Raw genomic sequence first — 9,763 nt, 5'->3', positions numbered from 1 at the left:
TACTACTTCAGACATCAATATTATATGTATTTTTTTCTTTGGTCAACATTTTTTCATATACTGAGTTTGCAAAATAAAATATCCCCCAACTTCTGAATCAGGGCTCCATATCTCAGGAGTAAGAACACTGCTCTTTTAAGCCAGTGGTCATGAACACAAACCCTACGTGTACACTCCTTCATAGCATCCAATCAAGCCCGTAAGCCAAAATCATTAGCCAGTTCTTGGAAAGTTCATAAATGTCTTTTCTATGGTGAGTGACAATCCACAAGACAACAAATTCTAGACACTTGGAATCCAATCAAGAATAGAGCAAAAAAAAATAATTACCGCATTTTTCCTTGGCATTCTATGAATTAGAAAAATAGATACTGCACATCCCCTTTTCAATGTATTTTGGAAACTGCCACATTTGGAGTAATGATTTTCTTTCAATGCAGCTCTCAATCAATCAATACAAAATTCAGGCATTAATTGTAGATCATGTGAAGATGTTATTTGTGTCAAGCATTTTCTCAAATATTTGGAAAATCCTAAACTATAGGTAATTCCGTGTTAATGTTATTTTTACAATATCTTTTTGATTTATCCTACTTTAAGCATCTTTGAAAACTAATTGAAAAAGCAATTTACTACTAATATTTGAATCAATAGTTTCAACAGCAGCATGGACATTGCACCTTTGAAAAAGTAATTTTGGTTAATTAGTTTTATCCAATTTTTATGAAACTCAGTTTTTTCATGTGTCAGGATGGCTGAGTGGTCCAAGGCACTGCGTTCAGGTCGCAGTCTCCTCTGGAGGCGTGGGTTCAAATCCCACTTCTGACAGTGTTCTTCCTTTTCTTCTTTGTTCTACAATGTCTCTTCCTTGTTGCTTGTGAAGAGAAATACTTAAGATATTCACTGCAAATCTGTTTCACAAACCACTTTGAAGAATAATCAACCTTCCATTATTTCTGCTTTATACCAATCAAAGAAAATGTTGCATTCTTCCCTAAAAATATGGACTTAAATACTACTTCAGACATCAATATTATATGTATTTTTTTCTTTGGTCAACATTTTTTCATATACTGAGTTTGCAAAATAAAATATCCCCCAACTTCTGAATCAGGGCTCCATATCTCAGGAGTAAGAACACTGCTCTTTTAAGCCAGTGGTCATGAACACAAACCCTACTTGTACACTCCTTCATAGCATCCAATCAAGCCCGTAAGCCAAAATCATTAGCCAGTTCTTGGAAAGTTCATAAATGTCTTTTCTATGGTGAGTGAAAATCCACAAGACAACAAATTCTAGACACTTGGAATCCAATCCTGAATAAAGCGAAAAAAAATAATTACCGCATTTTTCCTTGGCATTCTATGAATTAGAAAAATAGATACTGCACATCCCCTTTTCAATGTATTTTGGAAACTGCCACATTTGGAGTAATGATTTTCTTTCAATGCAGCTCTCAATCAATCAATACAAAATTCAGGCATTAATTGTAGAGCATGTGAAGATGTTATTTGTGTCAAGCATTTTCTCAAATATTTGGAAAATCCTAAACTATAGGTAATTCCGTGTTAATGTTATTTTTACAATATCTTTTTGATTTATCCAACTTTAAGCATCTTTGAAAAATAATTGAAAAAGCAATTTATTACTAATATTTGAATCAATAGTTTCAACAGCAGCATGGACATTGCACCTTTGAAAAAGTAATTTTGGTTAATTAGTTTTATCCAATTTTTATGAAACTCAGTTTTTTCATGTGTCAGGATGGCTGAGCGGTCTAAGGCACTGCGTTCAGGTCGCAGTCTCCTCTGGAGGCGTGGGTTCAAATCCCACTTCTGACAGTGTTCTTCCTTTTCTTCTTTGTTCTACAATGTCTCTTCCTTGTTGCTTGTGAAGAGAAATACTTAAGATATTGACTGCAAATCTGTTTCACAAACCACTTTGAAGAATAATCAACCTTCCATTATTTCTGCTTTATACCAATCAAAGAAAATGTTGCATTCTTCCCTAAAAATATGCACTTAAATACTACTTCAGACATCAATATTATATGTATTTTTTTCTTTGGTCAACATTTTTTCATATACTGAGTTTGCAAAATAAAATATCCCCCAACTTCTGAATCAGGGCTCCATATCTCAGGAGTAAGAACACTGCTCTTTTAAGCCAGTGGTCATGAACACAAACCCTACTTGTACACTCCTTCATAGCATCCAATCAAGCCCATAAGCCAAAATCATTAGCCAGTTCTTGGAAAGTTCATAAATGTCTTTTCTATGGTGAGTGAAAATCCACAAGACAACAAATTCTAGACACTTGGAATCCAATCCTGAATAAAGCAAAAAAAATAATTACCGCATTTTTCCTTGGCATTCTATGAATTAGAAAAATAGATACTGCACATCCCCTTTTCAATGTATTTTGGAAACTGCCACATTTGGAGTAATGATTTTCTTTCAATGCAGCTCTCAATCAATCAATACAAAATTCAGGCATTAATTGTAGAGCATGTGAAGATGTTATTTGTGTCAAGCATTTTCTCAAATATTTGGAAAATCCTAAACTATAGGTAATTCCGTGTTAATGTTATTTTGACAATATCTTTTTGATTTATCCAACTTTAAGCATCTTTGAAAAATAATTGAAAAAGCAACTTATTACTAATATTTGAATCAATAGTTTCAACAGCAGCATGGACATTGCACCTTTGAAAAAGTAATTTTGGTTAATTAGTTTTATCCAATTTTTAAGAAACTTAGTTTTCTATGTGTCAGGATGGCCGAGCGGTCTAAGGTGCTGCGTTCAGGTCACAGTCTGCTCTGGAGGCGTGGGTTCAAATCCCACTTCTGACAGTGTTCTTCCTTTTCTTCTTTGTTCTACAATGTCTCTTCCTTGTTGCTTGTGAAGAGAAATACTTAAGATATTCACTGCAAATCTGTTTCACAAAAAACTTTGAAGAATAATCAACCTTCCATTATTTCTGCTTTATACCAATCAAAGAAAATGTTGCATTCTTCCCTAAAAATATGGACTTAAATACTACTTCAGACATCAATATTATATGTATTTTATTCTTTGGTCCACATTTTTTCATATACTGAGTTTGCAAAATAAAATATCCCCCAACTTCTGAATCAGGGCTCCATATCTCAGGAGTAAAAACACTGCTCTTTTAAGCCAGTGGTCATGAACACAAACCCTACTTGTACAGCATCCAATCAAGCCCATAAGCCAAAATCATTAGCCAGTTCTTGGAAAGTTCATAAATGTCTTTTCTATGGTGAGTGAAAATCCACAAGACAACAAATTCTAGACACTTGGAATCCAATCCTGAATAGAGCAAAAAAAATAATTACCGCATTTTTCCTTGGCATTCTACGAATTACAAAACTAGATACTACACATCCCCTTTTCAATGTATTTTGAAAACTGCCACATTTGGAGTAATGATTTTCTTTCAATGCAGCTCTCAATCAATCAATACAAAATTCAGGCATTAATTGTAGATCATGTGAAGATGTTATTTGTGTCAAGCATTTTCTCAAATATTTGGAAAATCCTAAACTATAGGTAATTCCGTGTTAATGTTATTTTTACAATATCTTTTTGATTTATCCAACTTTAAGCATCTTTGAAAAATAATTGAAAAAGCAATTTATTACTAATCAGGGTGGCCGAGCGGTCTAAGGTGCTGCGTTCAGGTCGCAGTCTCCTCTGGAGGTGTAGGTTCAAATCCCACTTCTGACAGTGTTCTTCCTTTTCTTCTTTGTTCTACAATGTCTCTTCCTTGTTGCTTGTGAAGAGAAATACTTAAGATATTCACTGCAAATCTGTTTCACAAACCACTTTGAAGAATAATCAACCTTCCATTATTTCTGCTTTATACCAATCAAAGAAAATGTTGCATTCTTCCCTAAAAATATGGACTTAAATACTACTTCAGACATCAATATTATATGAATTTTTTTCTTTGGTCAACATTTTTTCATATACTGAGTTTGCAAAATAAAATATTCCCCAACTTCTGAATCAGGGCTCCATATCTCAGGAGTAAGAACACTGCTCTTTTAAGCCAGTGGTCATGAACACAAACCCTACTTGTACACTCCTTCATAGCATCCAGTCAAGCCCATAAGCCAAAATCATTAGCCAGTTCTTGGAAAGTTCATAAATGTCTTTTCTATGGTGAGTGAAAATCCACAAGACAACAAATTCTAGACACTTGGAATCCAATCCTGAATAGAGCAAAAAAAATAATTACCGCATTTTTCCTTGGCATTCTATGAATTACAAAACTAGATACTACACATCCCCTTTTCAATGTGTTTTGAAAACTGCCACATTTGGAGTAATGATTTTCTTTCAATGCAGCTCTCAATCAATCAATACAAAATTCAGGCATTAATTGTAGATCATGTGAAGATGTTATTTGTGTCAAGCATTTTCTCAAATATTTGGAAAATCCTAAACTATAGGTAATTCCGTGTTAATGTTATTTTTACAATATCTTTTTGATTTATCCAACTTTAAGCATCTTTGAAAACTAATTGAAAAAGCAATTTACTACTAATATTTGAATCAATAGTTTCAACAGCAGCATGGACATTGCACCTTTGAAAAAGTAATTTTGGTTAATTAGTTTTATCCAATTTTTATGAAACTCAGTTTTTTCATGTGTCAGGATGGCTGAGCGGTCTAAGGCACTGCGTTCAGGTCGCAGTCTCCTCTGGAGGCGTGGGTTCAAATCCCACTTCTGACAGTGTTCTTCCTTTTCTTCTTTGTTCTACAATGTCTCTTCCTTGTTGCTTGTGAAGAGAAATACTTAAGATATTGACTGCAAATCTGTTTCACAAACCACTTTGAAGAATAATCAACCTTCCATTATTTCTGCTTTATACCAATCAAAGAAAATGTTGCATTCTTCCCTAAAAATATGCACTTAAATACTACTTCAGACATCAATATTATATGTATTTTTTTCTTTGGTCAACATTTTTTCATATACTGAGTTTGCAAAATAAAATATCCCCCAACTTCTGAATCAGGGCTCCATATCTCAGGAGTAAGAACACTGCTCTTTTAAGCCAGTGGTCATGAACACAAACCCTACTTGTACACTGCTTCATAGCATCCAATCAAGCCCATAAGCCAAAATCATTAGCCAGTTCTTGGAAAGTTCATAAATGTCTTTTCTATGGTGAGTGAAAATCCACAAGACAACAAATTCTAGACACTTGGAATCCAATCCTGAATAAAGCAAAAAAAATAATTACCGCATTTTTCCTTGGCATTCTATGAATTAGAAAAATAGATACTGCACATCCCCTTTTCAATGTATTTTGGAAACTGCCACATTTGGAGTAATGATTTTCTTTCAATGCAGCTCTCAATCAATCAATACAAAATTCAGGCATTAATTGTAGAGCATGTGAAGATGTTATTTGTGTCAAGCATTTTCTCAAATATTTGGAAAATCCTAAACTATAGGTAATTCCGTGTTAATGTTATTTTGACAATATCTTTTTGATTTATCCAACTTTAAGCATCTTTGAAAAATAATTGAAAAAGCAACTTATTACTAATATTTGAATCAATAGTTTCAACAGCAGCATGGACATTGCACCTTTGAAAAAGTAATTTTGGTTAATTAGTTTTATCCAATTTTTAAGAAACTTAGTTTTCTATGTGTCAGGATGGCCGAGCGGTCTAAGGTGCTGCGTTCAGGTCACAGTCTCCTCTGGAGGCGAGGGTTCAAATCCCACTTCTGACAGTGTTCTTCCTTTTCTTCTTTGTTCTACAATGTCTCTTCCTTGTTGCTTGTGAAGAGAAATACTTAAGATATTCACTGCAAATCTGTTTCACAAAAAACTTTGAAGAATAATCAACCTTCCATTATTTCTGCTTTATACCAATCAAAGAAAATGTTGCATTCTTCCCTAAAAATATGGACTTAAATACTACTTCAGACATCAATATTATATGTATTTTATTCTTTGGTCCACATTTTTTCATATACTGAGTTTGCAAAATAAAATATCCCCCAACTTCTGAATCAGGGCTCCATATCTCAGGAGTAAAAACACTGCTCTTTTAAGCCAGTGGTCATGAACACAAACCCTACTTGTACAGCATCCAATCAAGCCCATAAGCCAAAATCATTAGCCAGTTCTTGGAAAGTTCATAAATGTCTTTTCTATGGTGAGTGAAAATCCACAAGACAACAAATTCTAGACACTTGGAATCCAATCCTGAATAGAGCAAAAAAAATAATTACCGCATTTTTCCTTGGCATTCTATGAATTACAAAACTAGATACTACACATCCCCTTTTCAATGTATTTTGAAAACTGCCACATTTGGAGTAATGATTTTCTTTCAATGCAGCTCTCAATCAATCAATACAAAATTCAGGCATTAATTGTAGATCATGTGAAGATGTTATTTGTGTCAAGCATTTTCTCAAATATTTGGAAAATCCTAAACTATAGGTAATTCCGTGTTAATGTTATTTTTACAATATCTTTTTGATTTATCCAACTTTAAGCATCTTTGAAAAATAATTGAAAAAGCAATTTATTACTAATCAGGGTGGCCGAGCGGTCTAAGGTGCTGCGTTCAGGTCGCAGTCTCCTCTGGAGGTGTAGGTTCAAATCCCACTTCTGACAGTGTTCTTGCTTTTCTTCTTTGTTCTACAATGTCTCTTCCTTGTTGCTTGTGAAGAGAAATACTTAAGATATTCACTGCAAATCTGTTTCACAAACCACTTTGAAGAATAATCAACCTTCCATTATTTCTGCTTTATACCAATCAAAGAAAATGTTGCATTCTTCCCTAAAAATATGGACTTAAATACTACTTCAGACATCAATATTATATGATTTTTTTTCTTTGGTCAACATTTTTTCATATACTGAGTTTGCAAAATAAAATATTCCCCAACTTCTGAATCAGGGCTCCATATCTCAGGAGTAAGAACACTGCTCTTTTAAGCCAGTGGTCATGAACACAAACCCTACTTGTACACTCCTTCATAGCATCCAGTCAAGCCCATAAGCCAAAATCATTAGCCAGTTCTTGGAAAGTTCATAAATGTCTTTTCTATGGTGAGTGAAAATCCACAAGACAACAAATTCTAGACACTTGGAATCCAATCCTGAATAGAGCAAAAAAAATAATTACTGCATTTTTCCTTGGCATTCTATGAATTAGAAAAATAGATACTACACATCCCCTTTTCAATGTATTTTGAAAACTGCCACATTTGGAGTAATGATTTTCTTTCAATGCAGCTCTCAATCAATCAATACAAAATTCAGGCATTAATTGTAGATCATGTGAAGATGTTATTTGTGTCAAGCATTTTCTCAAATATTTGGAAAATCCTAAACTATAGGTAATTCCGTGTTAATGTTATTTTTACAATATCTTTTTGATTTATCCAACTTTAAGCATCTTTGAAAAATAATTGAAAAAGCAATTTATTACTAATCAGTGTGGCCGAGCGGTCTAAGGTGCTGCGTTCAGGTCGCAGTCTCCTCTGGAGGTGTAGGTTCAAATCCCACTTCTGACAGTGTTCTTCCTTTTCTTCTTTGTTCTACAATGTCTCTTCCTTGTTGCTTGTGAAGAGAAATACTTAAGATATTCACTGCAAATCTGTTTCACAAACCACTTTGAAGAATAATCAACCTTCCATTATTTCTGCTTTATACCAATCAAAGAAAATGTTGCATTCTTCCCTAAAAATATGGACTTAAATACTACTTCAGACATCAATATTATATGAATTTTTTTCTTTGGTCAACATTTTTTCATATACTGAGTTTGCAAAATAAAATATTCCCCAACTTCTGAATCAGGGCTCCATATCTCAGGAGTAAGAACACTGCTCTTTTAAGCCAGTGGTCATGAACACAAACCCTACTTGTACACTCCTTCATAGCATCCAGTCAAGCCCATAAGCCAAAATCATTAGCCAGTTCTTGGAAAGTTCATAAATGTCTTTTCTATGGTGAGTGAAAATCCACAAGACAACAAATTCTAGACACTTGGAATCCAATCCTGAATAGAGCAAAAAAAATAATTACCGCATTTTTCCTTGGCATTCTATGAATTAGAAAAATAGATACTGCACATCCCCATTTCAATGTATTTTGGAAACTGCCAGATTTGGAGTAATGATTTTCTTTCAATGCAGCTCTCAATCAATCAATACAAAATTCAGGCATTAATTGTAGATCATGTGAAGATGTTATTTCTGTCAAGCATTTTCTCAAATATTTGGAAAATCCTAAACTATAGGTAAATTCCATGTTAATGTTATTTTTACAATATCTTTTTGATTTATCCAACTTTAAGCATCTTTGAAAAATAATTGAAAAAGTAATTTATTACTAATCGGGGTGGCCGAGCGGTCTAAGGTGCTGCGTTCAGGTCGCAGACTCCTCTGGAGGCATGGGTTCAAATCCGTCTTCTGACAGTGTTCTACAATGTCTCTTCCTTGTTGCTTGTGAAGAGAAATACTTAAGATATTCACTGGAAATCTGTTTCACAAAAAACTTTGAAGAATAATCAACCTTCCATTATTTCTGCTTTATACCAATCAAAGAAAATGTTGCATTCTTCCCTAAAAATATGGACTTAAATACTACTTCAGACATCAATATTATATGTATTTTTTTCTTTGGTCAACATTTTTTCATATACTGAGTTTGCAAAATAAAATATCCCCCAACTTCTGAATCAGGGCTCCATATCTCAGGAGTAAGAACACTGCTCTTTTAAGCCAGTGGTCATGAACACAAACCCTACTTGTACACTCCTTCATAGCATCCAGTCAAGCCCATAAGCCAAAATCATTAGCCAGTTCTTGGAAAGTTCATAAATGTCTTTTCTATGGTGAGTGACAATCCACAAGACAACAAATTCTAGACACTTGGAATCCAATCCTGAATAAAGCGAAAAAAAATAATTACTGCATTTTTCCTTGGCATTCTATGAATTAGAAAAATAGATACTGCACATCCCCTTTTCAATGTATTTTGGAAACTGCCACATTTGGAGTAATGATTTTCTTTCAATGCAGCTCTCAATCAATCAATACAAAATTCAGGCATTAATTATAGAGCATGTGAAGATGTTATTTGTGTCAAGCATTTTCTCAAATATTTGGAAAATCCTAAACTATAGGTAATTCCGTGTTAATGTTATTTTTACAATATCTTTTTGATTTATCCTACTTTAAGCATCTTTGAAAACTAATTGAAAAAGCAATTTACTACTAATATTTGAATCAATAGTTTCAACAGCAGCATGGACATTGCACCTTTGAAAAAGTAATTTTGGTTAATTAGTTTTATCCAATTTTTATGAAACTCAATTTTTTATGTGTCAGGATGGCTGAGCGGTCCAAGGCACTGCGTTCAGGTCGCAGTCTCCTCTGGAGGCGTGGGTTCAAATCCAACTTCTGACAGTGTTCTTCCTTTTCTTCTTTGTTCTACAATGTCTCTTCCTTGTTGCTTGTGAAGAGAAATACTTAAGATATTCACTGCAAATCTGTTTCACAAAAAACTTTGAAGAATAATCAACCTTCCATTATTTCTGCTTTATACCAATCAAAGAAAATGTTGCATTCTTCCCTAAAAATATGGACTTAAATACTACTTCAGACATCAATATTATATGTATTTTATTCTTTGGTCCACATTTTTTCATATACTGAGTTTGCAAAATAAAATATCCCCCAACTTCTGAATCAGGGCTCCAT

General features: G+C 33.7%; 3 non-coding genes across 3 annotated transcripts; all 3 read left to right on the top strand.

The window, feature by feature from the left end:
* Nucleotides 1-745: 745 nt before the first annotated feature.
* Nucleotides 746-828, top strand: TRNAL-CAG (transfer RNA leucine (anticodon CAG)). Its single transcript has one exon. It is a non-coding gene; the product is annotated as a tRNA-Leu (tRNA).
* A 930-nt stretch (nucleotides 829-1,758) lies between these two features.
* Nucleotides 1,759-1,841, top strand: TRNAL-CAG (transfer RNA leucine (anticodon CAG)). Its single transcript has one exon. It is a non-coding gene; the product is annotated as a tRNA-Leu (tRNA).
* A 2,835-nt stretch (nucleotides 1,842-4,676) lies between these two features.
* On the top strand, nucleotides 4,677-4,759 carry TRNAL-CAG (transfer RNA leucine (anticodon CAG)). Its single transcript has one exon. It is a non-coding gene; the product is annotated as a tRNA-Leu (tRNA).
* Nucleotides 4,760-9,763: the final 5,004 nt, after the last annotated feature.

This window comes from Taudactylus pleione, unplaced genomic scaffold, assembly GCF_031769625.1.
Source record: "Taudactylus pleione unplaced genomic scaffold, aTauple2 ptg000190l, whole genome shotgun sequence".
Taxonomy (NCBI): domain Eukaryota; kingdom Metazoa; phylum Chordata; class Amphibia; order Anura; family Myobatrachidae; genus Taudactylus; species Taudactylus pleione.
Note: the sequence above shows the minus strand (reverse complement) of the source record. Positions and strands in the feature narration are given on the sequence as shown.